Genomic DNA, 13,594 nt, shown 5'->3' on the forward strand with positions numbered 1-13,594 from the left:
CACCACGTGCCCTGCTCCATCCTGAAAACACTGCTCGATCCACTTTGCAAAAAGCACAACATTCTAAATGCCTGGGTGGCATTTACTTAAAGGAAGTCTGTTGCAAGTTATCTTAGAGAACTTCTGGGGTTATCTGTGTGACCTCAGCCAAGTTACTCAACATATAGCAGTTTCTCTATCTATAAAACAGGGAAAATAAGTGTCAACTTCATCAGGTTATTGTAAGGATTAAATGATAAACACTTTAAGGGGTGCCTGGGTGGCTTAGTCAGTTGAGCATCTGCCTTCAGCTCAGATCATGATCCCAGGGTCCTGGCATTGAGCCCCGCAAGGGAATCTGCCTCTTTCTCCATCCCTCTGCACCCCCCGTCCTGCTTGTGCTCGCTCTCAAATAAATAAATAAGATCTTTTTTTTAAAAAAAACTGATTAACACATCTGAAGGGCTGAGAACACTGCCTGGGATGTGATCAGCACTCACAGAAGCATAACTATATTGTCATTTGGAATTTCAAATGTCAATACGTTGAGTTTTCAAATACGAAGAAAGTTCACTAAGTTCTGTGTGTTCACTCTAAAAGTATAAGTGAAATATACACACAGGCACATGTGTTACATAAGGCGCCTGTGCTGAAAGCTGTAACCGCATTGCAACATGTAAGGGTGTTGCTCCTGTGTCTGTGGAGCACAGGATCTCCCTCTCTGGCCCTGTCTGCTTCATGCTGCCTCGTGAGTCAGTCTTCTGGCCCCAGCTCATCTTGTATAGCCTCCAATAACCTCCTAAAGGATCAGCTCCATGTCACCTTCTGCCAAACACTTTTGGTGACTCCCCTTCACCTACCAAAACCCCACGCTCCTCGGTGGCATTTTAGTGCAGTCCAGACTAAAACCCAAACCCCCTTTATGCTTCCTGGAAGCCCCTGCGGCCTTAAAATCTAATTGAGCAACACGGCTTTCTCTGAACTCTTCACTTCCCTTTCTCTTTCGAGGCCTGTGCTAGAATCTCAGTTAGTTCCCTGGATTCAGCCCCAAGGACCCCTGGCAAGCAGCCTGTGCAGCTTGCTCAACCCAACAGGAGGCTCTTGCTTGCCAGTGTCCCCTCACACTCAGTGTGGGCCCACCCAGGTAGAGAGGGCCCCTACTCCACACACCTTAGACCACGGTGGGCGCCCAGTTATCTTCTGCCCTACTAGAGCTGTTAGTCCCTGGAGGGTAAGTGTCATGTCACACTGATCTGCTCTCCGCACTGAACCAACCTGATTTTCTGCACGTGATAGATGCTCTAAGGACATTCTGGAATGCAGTAACGAATGAATGGGTAATACTCACACACACAAGGTTTCACCCACGGCCATTCTTCCCTATAGAAGATCTGGTTGTTACCAGGCCCTGTGTCTTAGAGGAAAACAGTACTATCCTGTTCAGTTCCTCTGAATCCCTCTGACCTCATCAAGGAGGAAGAGTGGCTGTTTAAATGGTCCAAATTCTTGCTGAACATCCTTTCCCACAGAGAGAACAAGCCTGAGGCCCAGCCTCCCATGGGTAAGAAAATCAAGAACGTTGTTTTGTTTGAGTGTGGTCTTTTTCTGTCGATATAAGTTTTCTCATACACTTCAATCAAATATTGTCTCTTAATGGCAAGTAATTCTGGTTTTTCATATCTGACTGCAATGTAAGGTATCACTCTTACGGTCACCGTGAAGACCGAAAGTGAGTGAGCAGCATGCCAGCATGGACAAAGCCAGCATCATGAGGCTATGATGTGATGTTTGAGAGATGTGGGTTTGCACACCTTTTTCGCCTCATTGAGCTGACAGTGCAACCATTTCCACACTGTCTGTGTCCTTCTCCGTCCTGTTGGGTACCACCCCGCCTCCTCCCTGGAAAGCAATAGCATCAACAAGACTGCCGAGGGCTGTCTCTCCCCAACTCTGGGAGCCCGCGCTGGGAGCTCTCCAAATCTGGAGCCAGCATGGGTTTTCACCACTCAGCACACTGCCCTCCTCCCACAAGTCACTGGATGGGCATCTGAAGTGAAAAGCACCTATTAGAAACCAGCTGGGCAAATGCTCACAGGCATAACTAATAAAGCTCATCCCTGCCAACCCTTTATTAAACAGTTACTTACACAGTGCTTTATTCCGGTCAGTGCTCAATAAATCTTTCTGGATAAATAAGAGACTTTTTTTATTCTACGTGAAAACAGATCTTTCCTTTTGATTTCCAGAAAGTTTTATCAGCTATGCATTTCTCTCCTGACTTCGGGGGTGGTCTGGGGAGCACTCTAGAACTGATCATTTCAGGATTTCTGCTTTAAAGATTTTATTTATTTATTTGCCGGGTCCCCTGCTTGTCAGCTCCAGGTGTCCTTGCTCACCTGTAGGCGGGGGCAGGGTGTGGAGGGGCAGGTTCAGTGGGGCTTTCCTGAGAGGAGGGACATGAAACTGGCTTTGTCACTGAGAAACAGCAGCAAAGTGAATTCTCTTCTTAAGTCATTGGTGATGGTTATAAACCATGTTTCCTCCTGCAGCATGGGGAACACCTTGCTTTTGTGGTTACCACTTGCGCACATGGTGTGGACATGGCACTTTGAAGACCCAGGCTCCCTTGTGGACCGCACACCTCCCTCTGCTGCATCCCAGCACCCAGGACAGGGCCTGGCACATGCCTGCCCAGTTGTGAAGCAAAGCTGTTCCCTAAGGTTACATTACTTTGTTTCACCCACACTATACTTTCCCCTCAAGAAGATCTGGAATCTGTGCAGCCCAGCCTTCCAGTTAGAGGACTCCTCTGGAAAGCCAATCTGCAGCCACCTTCCTTGCAAGTTATTTGCCTGCACGCCCCCCCCCCCCCTTGTGCAAGGCTGAGGCCTTTAACAGCACCCCTTCTATCCCGGGGAAGGGGAGGCAGTCAGGGACAAGTGTGGGACCTGACCTGGATGGCGGCGGTAGCATGGGGTCTCTGTTCCATGAGCCTGGTGCCTACCTCTCAGTCTCAGGAGCAGAGGGAGGGCTCTCCTGAGAGTGCTGTAGGAATGGGACTCAAGGGATGGCCTAGCAGGGTCAGCGGGAAGAAGACTGATAATTTGAATATTTCTGACTAAAACATAAGACTATTAGTATAAGGAAGTATTCGCCACATGATGCGTCTCTGCACAAAATCAAACATCAACTTTCCCCTTTCCTTGAAAATCACATCCCAAGGCTAGAGAAGTGGGGTGAGGGTTCCCAAACAGCAAGGAGATAGGTTCTGGTTTCCACTTCCCGGGTGCCCTGCACATTCCGCAGTTCTATTCACACCTCTCCAGATCACAGACCCAAGAGTCTCCACAGATCGATTAGAAGCACAAGGCTTTTTCCTACACAGTCAGACTTGAAAAGGATGAAGGGCAGTGAAAGCAACCACGTCAAGAGTCCCAGACCAGAAAGCACGAAGCACTCCCCCACTCCCCACCACGGCCCACACGCCCAAGTCCCACTGCTGCTGCAGCCCCACACGGTCTCCTGGAGCTGAGGGGACCAAGGCTGATGAAGCCTGAGCTGGCCAAAGAAGCCACCAGAAACACCCTTACTCTTAGAGAGAGAGCTAGGGAATTTTGCTCCAGCTCCAATCTTGGCAGACTCCAGAAAAGCAGATGGAAAGAGGCCCAGCACAAAATATTACATCAAATCCACCCACCTCTTGAATTCCTCTGTGATAACGGCTGCCAAGGAGATGAGGGTTAGCAGCCAGGCCTGGAGCCCCATTGCTGGGGGGTGGGGGGGAGTCCCAGCTCAGCTGCTTATTCGCTGAGTAACTCTGGCTGGGCTGGTGTTCTGTTCATGGCTTTATCTGTCAAATGGGAGGGAAAACACTATAACCATTGATGGTATGGGGTGTTTTAAGAAGAAATGAGGGAATATGAGCATGACCCTTAGAACAACGGCCCTTAAGTGATCAAAAATGTCAGCTATTCTTAGCACCAATGACTTGAAGGCCGTCTTTTATTTATTTATTTTCTCAGAAGATGAGACAGATTATTTTCTCTCTGATTCATATATGGTGACAAAAGCCCCCTGGATCCTGGGGCTTGTAGTAATAAACTCACACCGCTCACTTCCGGACTGACACCATTCTTGCATTCCGTTCCTAGAGCTGCTCATCACCCTCCCGAGTTATAGACACAAGCTCTTACAGCCTCACCAAACTCCAGGAAAAGGGCAGCACAATTTACAAAAAGGGCATTGTCTCCTTAGGATGTTTTTCCCTTTGACCATATTAAGAACTTGAGTTGTAATAAAAAGACATTCATTGTGAAGATGAAGTAGTAGGAGGCTGTCAGTTCCCTTGACATGATCTGGCAAATATTTTTTGATAAAAATTTCTAAGAATACAAGACACGGGTGTGGACCCAGAAACGGTTAAGATGGGTTTCAGAATGGGCGAGCCTTCCTTATTCCAAACTGACCTCCTCAGTACACACTTCTGTGCCTCCTCACCTTTGCCCACGTCCATAACACCCTTGTGGTCTACTGATGAACAACCCAGAATTCTCTAGCCAAGTGGCTTTGGAGAGCTCTCTAACACACCCTGAAGGCCCTGGAGGAATTAAGCTGAAAGTATCAGCAGGAGCAGCGGCAGAAACAGCCACCTGGCTCAGGAGTGAGGTGTGTTCCCACCCGCCGGGGCCAAAGAGCGGTGTATATGAAAGAGGCATGCCAAAAGAGCCTCATGTGTGTGCACATGCATACATACACGCACACATGTGAGCATGGCACATGCGTACACATATACACAGGCACATGAAGACACAACACGCGCCCACACGAGCGCACACTCAGCATCAGGCAAGGAAGGAAGATGACATCACCTTCTCGTGTAACTTGGGAAATCCTACTTTCAGCTGAAATCTCAGGTGGGCGGCCAAGAACGCTGTCTGGGCAGATGCTTCCCAAGGCCAAAGAAAACTGAATTGTGTGTCTCTTCACATCCACCCAGAGGAAGCCCCACTTCAACTTTCACAGCAGACTAACTCACAGAGAGCTCCCGTGGGGTCCCGTTTCATCTATTTAACTTTCGCTTGCCATGGAAAGCAGGCCTGTCACACCTGCTGGCATAAGCGGTCTCTCTGAGTCACCTGCCCTCCTGAATGCGCATGAGAGGGTACATCGCTAGGAATGGAACAGCAGCTTGCTGCTACGGACAGCAGCCATGTGGTCAGAGCTGGGTACCCGGCCCTGGTGGGCAGTGGCCTACAGAGACAAAGTCTCAGCAATGTCCTGTACTCAAATGGCCCTTATCAGGGGTCAGTATCGCTCTTCTTCTGTGAAGGAGTCACAAAAACTAGCCTGCAATCATCTTGCTTTTCTTTGATTCTCTGGAGCTGTTCTTCCTGGTTCTATTGGATTCCACTACTTAAACAGAGCTGCTTCTAGTTCCCTGGTGCATGTGCTATATTACCCCCTCGAGCAACTGAAGGCAGCTCTTCTGCCTAACTATCTCTGGGTACTTACAGAGATGTACCCATCTTAAGTCCTCAGTAAGGGCTGAATGGAAACAATTGGCTAATGAACAGAGATTGGCGGGGTGGAAGTCGGAGGCCATACTCTGAAGTGTGTTTAGTCACAGCACCCTGGGCAGTGACTAAGCAGAGACAGGCCACCAAGGACGGACAGATCAGATTTTCATTAGTTTAGAGATGGGCTAAGGAAGGAAGGGGAGAACAGAATCCCATCTCCACAAAAACCGTCACCTGCACACACCAAGAGGCTTGTTCTACCCAACTGTTGTCTTAGTCATCACCCCAAAGCCAGACACTACCATGGCTAATTGGGACAATGCTTGGAAGAGATTTGCATGTCAAAATGGACACTTTTAGAGGTTTTAAGGAAATAGGTCTTGTTGAGAGAGGGCATACATTATTCTAGATTTCAGAAAGCTCCCTCAGACTTCCCGGAGTCAAGTCTGGCCAACCTGACCACAGAGTTTTCTTATAAGCCTGAATGAAGAGAAGTTGGCGGACTTTGTTAGGGCTGCCTTGCCCAGTGGGAAGGGGGAAGGAAGCACCTTTCTGGCAGAGAGAGGTAAGGAGAAGCAGAGGTGCACCCTGGTCCTGGTGCATTCTCTGTGAGGCAGGAGGTAGAAATACCCAGCCTGCAGAGGGACAGATCAGAGGACAAGATGGCAGAAGAGTAGAAGTTGAGAAGTCTGAGAAGATCCCATCTTGCAGGTGGCTCTGCGTCCATACAATGGAGGGATAGGTATCTAGGTAAACCAGCTCCACCTGCCCTCGCTTCGAAGAGGCCTGAAAAAGGTCCCAGTGTTTTATATGCCCTTGGTGGGGAATAGGTGTAGCTAAGTCGGCCTCCCCTGAGCCCACCATTAAAGGGTCTGGGGACAGTTCCTAGTCAAGGTTGAGATTAAGAGAATCTGAAAGTTCGGAGAGATCTGAGCCATGTGAATCCCAAAGGATCTGGAGGGCCATCCAGCACCAGTGGTGCCCAGATGCTTGAAAACTGGACCAAGCCAGTTCCTAACCCAAACAACACCTGCTCTGTCCCAGAGACTGGAGGGGCCCAGGGGCCCCACCTCACACCAAGAGAATTCTTACGCTTCTTCCTCCTCTGGCTGCTAACCTGGGACAGAGACTGTGGAAGAGGTACCTTTTGAGCAGGAAATGTGAATCTTGATTTAACAGGATATATACCCAAAAGAAAGTGAGTTAAACCAAAAGAGTCTAAGTTGCTTTCAGTGGGCAGATTTAAGATTCACCTCCATCCCCTGACTTCAGCAGAAAATGATAAGATCGGCATAGATAATTTTTTAAATGAAATAAATTACCATTTTCTGTACATCTGAGGTGTAGCACGTACATTTTTCCTCTGCTAGAAGCGTGCACCATGTGGGAGGTCCAGCACACAGAAGGGGCTTAATTCATGCTGCTGATTTAATAAAAGCTTGTCACGGATGCACAGAAGAACCACTCACGGAAACACTCCCATTAACATGCCAGAGAGAAGCCCATGCAGATGTGTGACTGGGATTGAGAGAAAGGACACTTGCTTCTGTCACCCAGAGACTTGGGTTTTCCTGGCCAGTCCTGGCACTGAACAGCTGTGGGATCCCAGGTAAAGCGTTAAACTATTCTCAGATTCTGTTTCTTTTTTAACATGAGGGTATTGGTTAAGACAAGTTCTAAAATTCTTCCATTAATTAATAACGACAAAGGCAAACAATAATGTCAATAAACATGGGCATTTATTGAACACTTACTAGCTGTCAATGGCTGCATTATTCACTTAGTTTGCATCAACCCAATTCACCCTAAAATAACATTATGAAGGAAGACTGAAAGCATCCATGTAAGATAATATTGTTTACATAGAAAATTCCAAAAATCCACAAATTCTTAGAGATAATAAAATTTGGTAAAGAGATATAATATACATGCACCAAAAAACTAGGAAACGTAATTAAAGAGACACCATTTACAGTAGTATCAGAGAGTATCAATTCCCTGAGAATAAATCGAGCAATAGATGCAGGACCTCCAAATATCGAACTTTATCAAGAGATATTAAAGAAGACCTAAGTAAATAGAGAGATATATTCATGGATAATGTAATTTAATATTATAATATGATAATGCATTCAGGATAATTCCTACCAAACTCCCAATATGTTCTCTCTTTAACAGAATCTGAAAAAAATGATCTTAAGACTCATTTGAAAGAGTAAAGGGCCACAAAAGTAGCCAGACGTCTCTATAAAGTGAGGGGGACACCTTCTGAGACTCTTGGACTTCTGTGAAGCTGGGCAGAAAAACTTGTCAGGGACTATGAATGAGATCCCAGGGGCACCTGGGTGACTCAGTGGGTTAAAGCCTCTGCTTTCGGCTCAGGTCATGATCCCAGGGTCCTGGGATCAAGCGCCACATCAGGCTCTCTGCTCCGCGGAAAGCCTGCTTTCTTCTCTCTCCCTGCCTGCCTCTCTTGCCTACTTGTGACCTCTGTCAAATAAATAAATAAAATCTTAAAAAAAAAAAAAAAAGATCCCAGAAAAAGGCTCATGTATACAAAGAATTTTGGTCCATGACAAATGATAAGGTCAGCGAAGAGAGGAAAGTGATCGATAAACAGAGCTGGAAAAAATAGATATCACTGTGTGAAAGAAGAACTTGGCTATCTCCCTCAAACCACATCTGGAAAATAACCCAGATAGATTAAAGAGTGAAACTTCCAGAACAAATTTTAAAATTCAGAGTGGATAATACAGGTAGCTACTATCTTTTATACCTGTGGTAAGTAAAGATTTTCTTGGGCACACACATAAAATTGACAATGAAAAGACAAATTTAACTCTATTAAAAACAAGAACTTGTATTCATCAGGAGATATTTTAAAAAGTGAACATACACTCCGGTTGCAATGATGTGGATGGAGCTAGAGGGTATGATGCTAAGTGAAATAAGTCAGGGAGAAAAAGACAACCACTACTCGTATATGGAATTTAATACAGAGGGAACAAAGAAAAAGAAAGACAAACCCAGAAACAGACTCTTAACTCTAGAAAACAAACCGATAGTTGTGGGGGTGGGGAAGAGGTGATGGGAATTAAGGAGCGTGCTTGTCGTGACGAGCAGGGGGTGATGGATGGACTTGTTGAATCACTAAATTTTACACCCGAAACTGATATGACACTGTGTGTTAACTAACTGGAATTAAAATTAAAACTTAAAAGTGAAAACTCAGGGTAAAAACTAGAACAAAATCTTCATTAATATCAACCACAAAGATTTAGTATTAATGATATATGTAAAAGTATTACAAATCAATTTAAGAAAAAAGCACAAGACAACCCCAGGTAAAAATGGGGAAAAGACACCAAGAAGTATTACACAGAAAAAGAAACTATGTATGCCTGATAAATTTATGAAGAGACTCACAAAGAAAAATCGAGATCACAATGAGATCTCATTTTGTACCCATTCGGGTAGCAAAGAAAAAGTAAAAATGTCTAATGCCATTAAGTGTTGGAGGTGGCACTGTGGCCTGGGGCAAAGCCTTTAGAAACAGGTTTGGCTTATCTCCTAAAGTTGAGCTTTCCTGTGTTCTCTGTTATGATCCCTTTCAAGGTTCACGGCCAAGAGAAGCTCTTACACTTGGAAACAGCAAAGCTTCGCACAGTAGGATTATAAGAGCCCTGTTCTAACTAGCACAGATCTGGACCTCCCCCTTCCCAGGGCCCCTTTGTGGGTCAGTGGTAACTGCACTCCAGTAAGTCCATTTCCTAGGCTGCACCAGTCAGAACAAATGAATTACAGTGACACACAATAATATGGACAGATCTTAGCAATCTAACATTAAGTTAAATAGTAAGTCCCCAAAAGCTCCACATCATTTTTTAAGGTTAAAAACAATTAAAATTAAAATGCCCATACTTTCCAAAAATACATATAGAAGCATTAAACCAAATAAGGGAAAGCAGGGGTATGAGGAACATGGGATTCAAGGTGACACAGTAACATCAAGAGTGGAGAGAAGGGGGCGCCTGGGTGGCTCAGTGGGTTAAAGCCTCTGCCTTGGGCTCAGGTCATGATCCCAGAGTCCTGGGATTGAGCCCTGCATCGGGCTCTCTGCTCAGCAGGGAGCCTGCTTCCTCCTCTCTCTCTGCCTGCTTCTCTGCCTACTTGTGATCTCTGTCTATCAAATAAATAAATAAAAACTTAAAAAAAAAAAAGAGTGGAGAGAAGGGGTTAATGTCATATTAGGGACCATGTCAGGAGATGTAGGTTACTGTTCTAGTCAGAACTTTAATTCTGGGTGGTGGATTCTTGAACTCATGATACTGTTGGAAATTACTAATCACATAGTAAATGACAAAGACCAACACATATAAATCAGAGGTAAAGATTGTTATAACCAAGGATTGTGATTAATCTAATTGTTGAGCTCTGAGGGCTAGAGATGGAGGTATCCTTTGGAATAACTGCTGTTATTATCTGCATGTTACAGCAAGGAAACTGAGGCTGAGGCTGGCTGGGCGACTTGCCCCAGACCACACACTAATAAACAAGTGGAGCTGGGACCCAAAGCTAGGGCATTACCTACACCCACGCCCTCACCAGGCAGCCACAAGACCTTGTGTCTAGAAGTGGCTTGTTCACTAGAAGGAGCCGCCATGGTGTCCATAAGGGGCGGGTCTTCCATTTCGGAAGCCTGGACCCGTTTATTCCCTGATCAGTTCTAGAGGTTGTCCATTTGCACTCACAGCCTGGCGGTCTTGGAACACTTCCAGGAGCTGACACCCTCCCATCACCTCCACGCACGCTCAGAGTCTTTGCTGGCAACTTTTCAAATCGTTCTCATAGTCTTCTTGAGCAGTTTCATTTTCTAAGCCTGCGATCTCATTCATAAGGTGCCTATGAAACAAGTGCTGCTCAAGATTGACTAAGCATGTGAGTAAGGCTTTATTTTAATAGCACCATGTAGGAGGTTTCTTTACAAATGAATGGAGAGTGGAGGAGGGAAACGCTTGCAAACTGCCCACGGACAGGAGCTAAAACCTGTGAGAGCATGCTAACCCAGAATGACTCTTTTCAGTTTCAGGGTAAGCTCTGTTTTGTAACCTCTTCTGCAAAAAAATAAAAAGGCAGCAAGTAATCTTGGGTTCCATGGCAGATCTTAACAATGTCTGCTGTCCCAGTGAATGGAGATGTGTGGACCACAGCAAAGGTACTGGCGTCCCATTCTGAATGCCTGCTTGAGTATCTGCAGCAGAAATGCCCATCTCTGACCAGGGGTGACTGCCTGGTGGGCATTTAAACACCATGACTTTTCATTGTCCTGAGCTGTTCGAGGCCATCCGCAAAACCACTTGGGATGTAATTAGGTGGTGACTGGCTTGGTGATGGGGAAGAACGGGTCAGAATCAGGAAGCGCTGTTAATGGTGCACTCACTGTCTCTCAGGCTTGTGTGTTCAGTCCTCCATGACACTTCCATGGAGGTGCCACCATTTCTAGAAAGCAGCGCTGAGCAGAGCTCTAGCTGAGCCCTTGGCAGCATATGGTCAATGTGGAGCCTCAGAGAGGGCGGCTGGAGGTGGTCATGCCAGATTTGGGTGAACTCCCCAGGCCCGTCCCCATCTAAGTGAATGTCTGTGGGGTATTTTGTAGCCTCTGGACATGTCCCCTAGCTCCCTAAGAGGTGCATGAGATGGCACCTCTGCATCTCTGCCAATCATGGGCCATGGGCTGGGGCTGCTGACCTCTCCCTGGCTCATGCCCCTGCAGGTGCCTCGGTCTCTTCTGGTAGAGAACTGACTCACCACTTTGCAATGACTTCAATCCCCACCACTCTCTCTTAAGGTCACAAAGGCCCCATATTCCCAGCTATTGGTCATTCCCCTGAAAGTGGTCTAATGGCCAAGGCTATCCTTTTTCCCAGGCAATTCTGGCACCAAGGGATCTGCCTAAGCTCCTTTCAGAGGCTTCTCCTTGGAACAGAGATGGGGTCTCTTCCTTTCTCTTGCAGACTCTGGCTACCCCTTTTCCCTGAGCTGCACATGGCCAGGCCAAGAACTGCACAGGTAAGGACCACGCTGGTGGGGGTGAGGGGTGTGTGAAGGAGGCACGCACTGGTCCAGGTGACTCTCCTGCAGAGAAGCACCCAGACAGCTGCCAGCGGGACAGATGCCTGGCCTCTTTGTATCAGGATTGTTCCCTGACCTTGTTTTCTATGTAGGTCTAATTTCCATGGCAGAGTTGTCCCTCTTCCTGTATCGTTTTTAATAAGCCACTTCTAGGGACGCCTGGGCGGCTCAGTTGATTAAGCAGCTGCCTTCGGCTCAGGTCATGATCCCAGCGTCCTGGGATCGAGTCCCACATCGGGCTTCTTGCTCCACAGGGAGCCTGCTTCTCCCTCTGACTCTGCCTGCCACTCTGTCTGCCTGTGCTTGCTCTCGCTCGCTCTCTGACAAATAAATAAATAAAATCTTAAAAAAAAAAAATAAGCCACTTCTAAAAATTGCAAGTATATGATCACTACAGATAATCAAAAGCTACAGAGGGAGAAAGTCAGACTCCCTCCACCATCTCTGAATCCCATGCTGCACAAGGGCCCGCAGTCAGCAGGTGAACGGTGCCAACCTCCCCGTCGTTTTCACGCAAATCCAGTGGGTGCAGCAAAGGCTCGAGGTTATGGAAGTAGGTCTGGGAATGGATCCATGGACCCCTCCCTTGAAGGGGCTGACAATGTGTACACCCTTCTCTGAGGCTCCCGCCCCCTGTGGTGTTGACCCAGCTGCAACTGTCAGGAAATGATCTGCCCTGGGATGGGTGACTCTAAGGATGCAGAGTGGAACATTCTAGATGAGGAGTGGGCTGCAGAAGCTGAGGTCATGCTGGGGTGATTTTCCCTTGCATTCACTGCAAAGCAAGGGGTCAGGGGCTGTCTGTGGATCTTTAATGCTGCTTGTATTTTCAGCATTATCTCCACCATTTCTTGAGATGGTTGTCCTAAATGCAGCAGACTGGTATTTCCTGGTGTGGGGGGGGTCTTCTTCATGACATGTGATCTCATCAAATTTTCATCTCAAAGTTACTGAATATGGGTATATATTATTTTAACACTGGCACCAGAATCATCCCCTGAATAATTAAATGATTTTGCTTCAGTTTTAGAGATTGTAACACAGTAAAAGTTCAAATGACTGCATGATAATCCACCAAACACAAGAGTTGTGAAGCACATGAACAGCATGGTTTGCACCAGAAAGCTAAGGACGGTGGGGCCTTTGTCCACCTGCCCAGTGGCTGAATCCGAAGACAATCCAATCATGCTCCCCACTTCTACCCACCTCTTTGGGTAGAGGTCTTTGAAGTTATGTGATTTTTGTTTTTCAACTAGAGAAGCTCTATATTATTTCCAAAAGCTTCCAATCCCCATGATTCCAGTTCATGGAAATCTGGCCACACTGGTTAGGTCGGGACTGCACCGCATTCTCTCTTGTTGCTGAGACTGGCAGCAGCAGGCCATGGAGCCCCACTTCCATCAGAATGCCTGCAAGCATGGGCTTCCCACTATGGTTCTCCCAGTCTTGCCCAAAAGGCTGCCAGGCCTCAGCATGTCCAGGCCAAGCCGGACACTCGACCCACTCTGGCCAGTGTGACGGAACTTCTCTCAACAGGACCAAGAGGCAGCATGAGCTACGCCTCCCAAGGACTGCAGCAACCAGGTAGGCTGCCCTGTGAGACCCGGCCTGCTCAGAATGTGCCTCGATCAATGGAGAGGCCCTGCTCCTGATCACTCTCAAGTATAAAGCCTTCTTGTCTGGAGTCGGGGGCCCCAGTAAACCTGACCATTACTCTAGGGCACAGGCATCCCCTCCACCTACCCCCAACACTCTGGAGGACAAGAACACGAGGAGCATCACCTGCTGCTGGTTCTGCACCTGCTGCTGGACAAAGTTTAGCTGCAAACCGGGCATTTGGTCTAGAGAATACTCACCATCCTGGGAAGTAAAAGTGCTCAAAACTGTCCTAAATGCCTCCCAGGCCTAGCCTTGTACCTGCTGGGGATAAGCTACAAGCGGGGTCTGGCCTGGGTCACCCTTACCCT

This window comes from Mustela nigripes, chromosome 7 (genome assembly GCF_022355385.1).
Source record: "Mustela nigripes isolate SB6536 chromosome 7, MUSNIG.SB6536, whole genome shotgun sequence".
Classification (NCBI taxonomy): Eukaryota; Metazoa; Chordata; class Mammalia; order Carnivora; family Mustelidae; genus Mustela; species Mustela nigripes.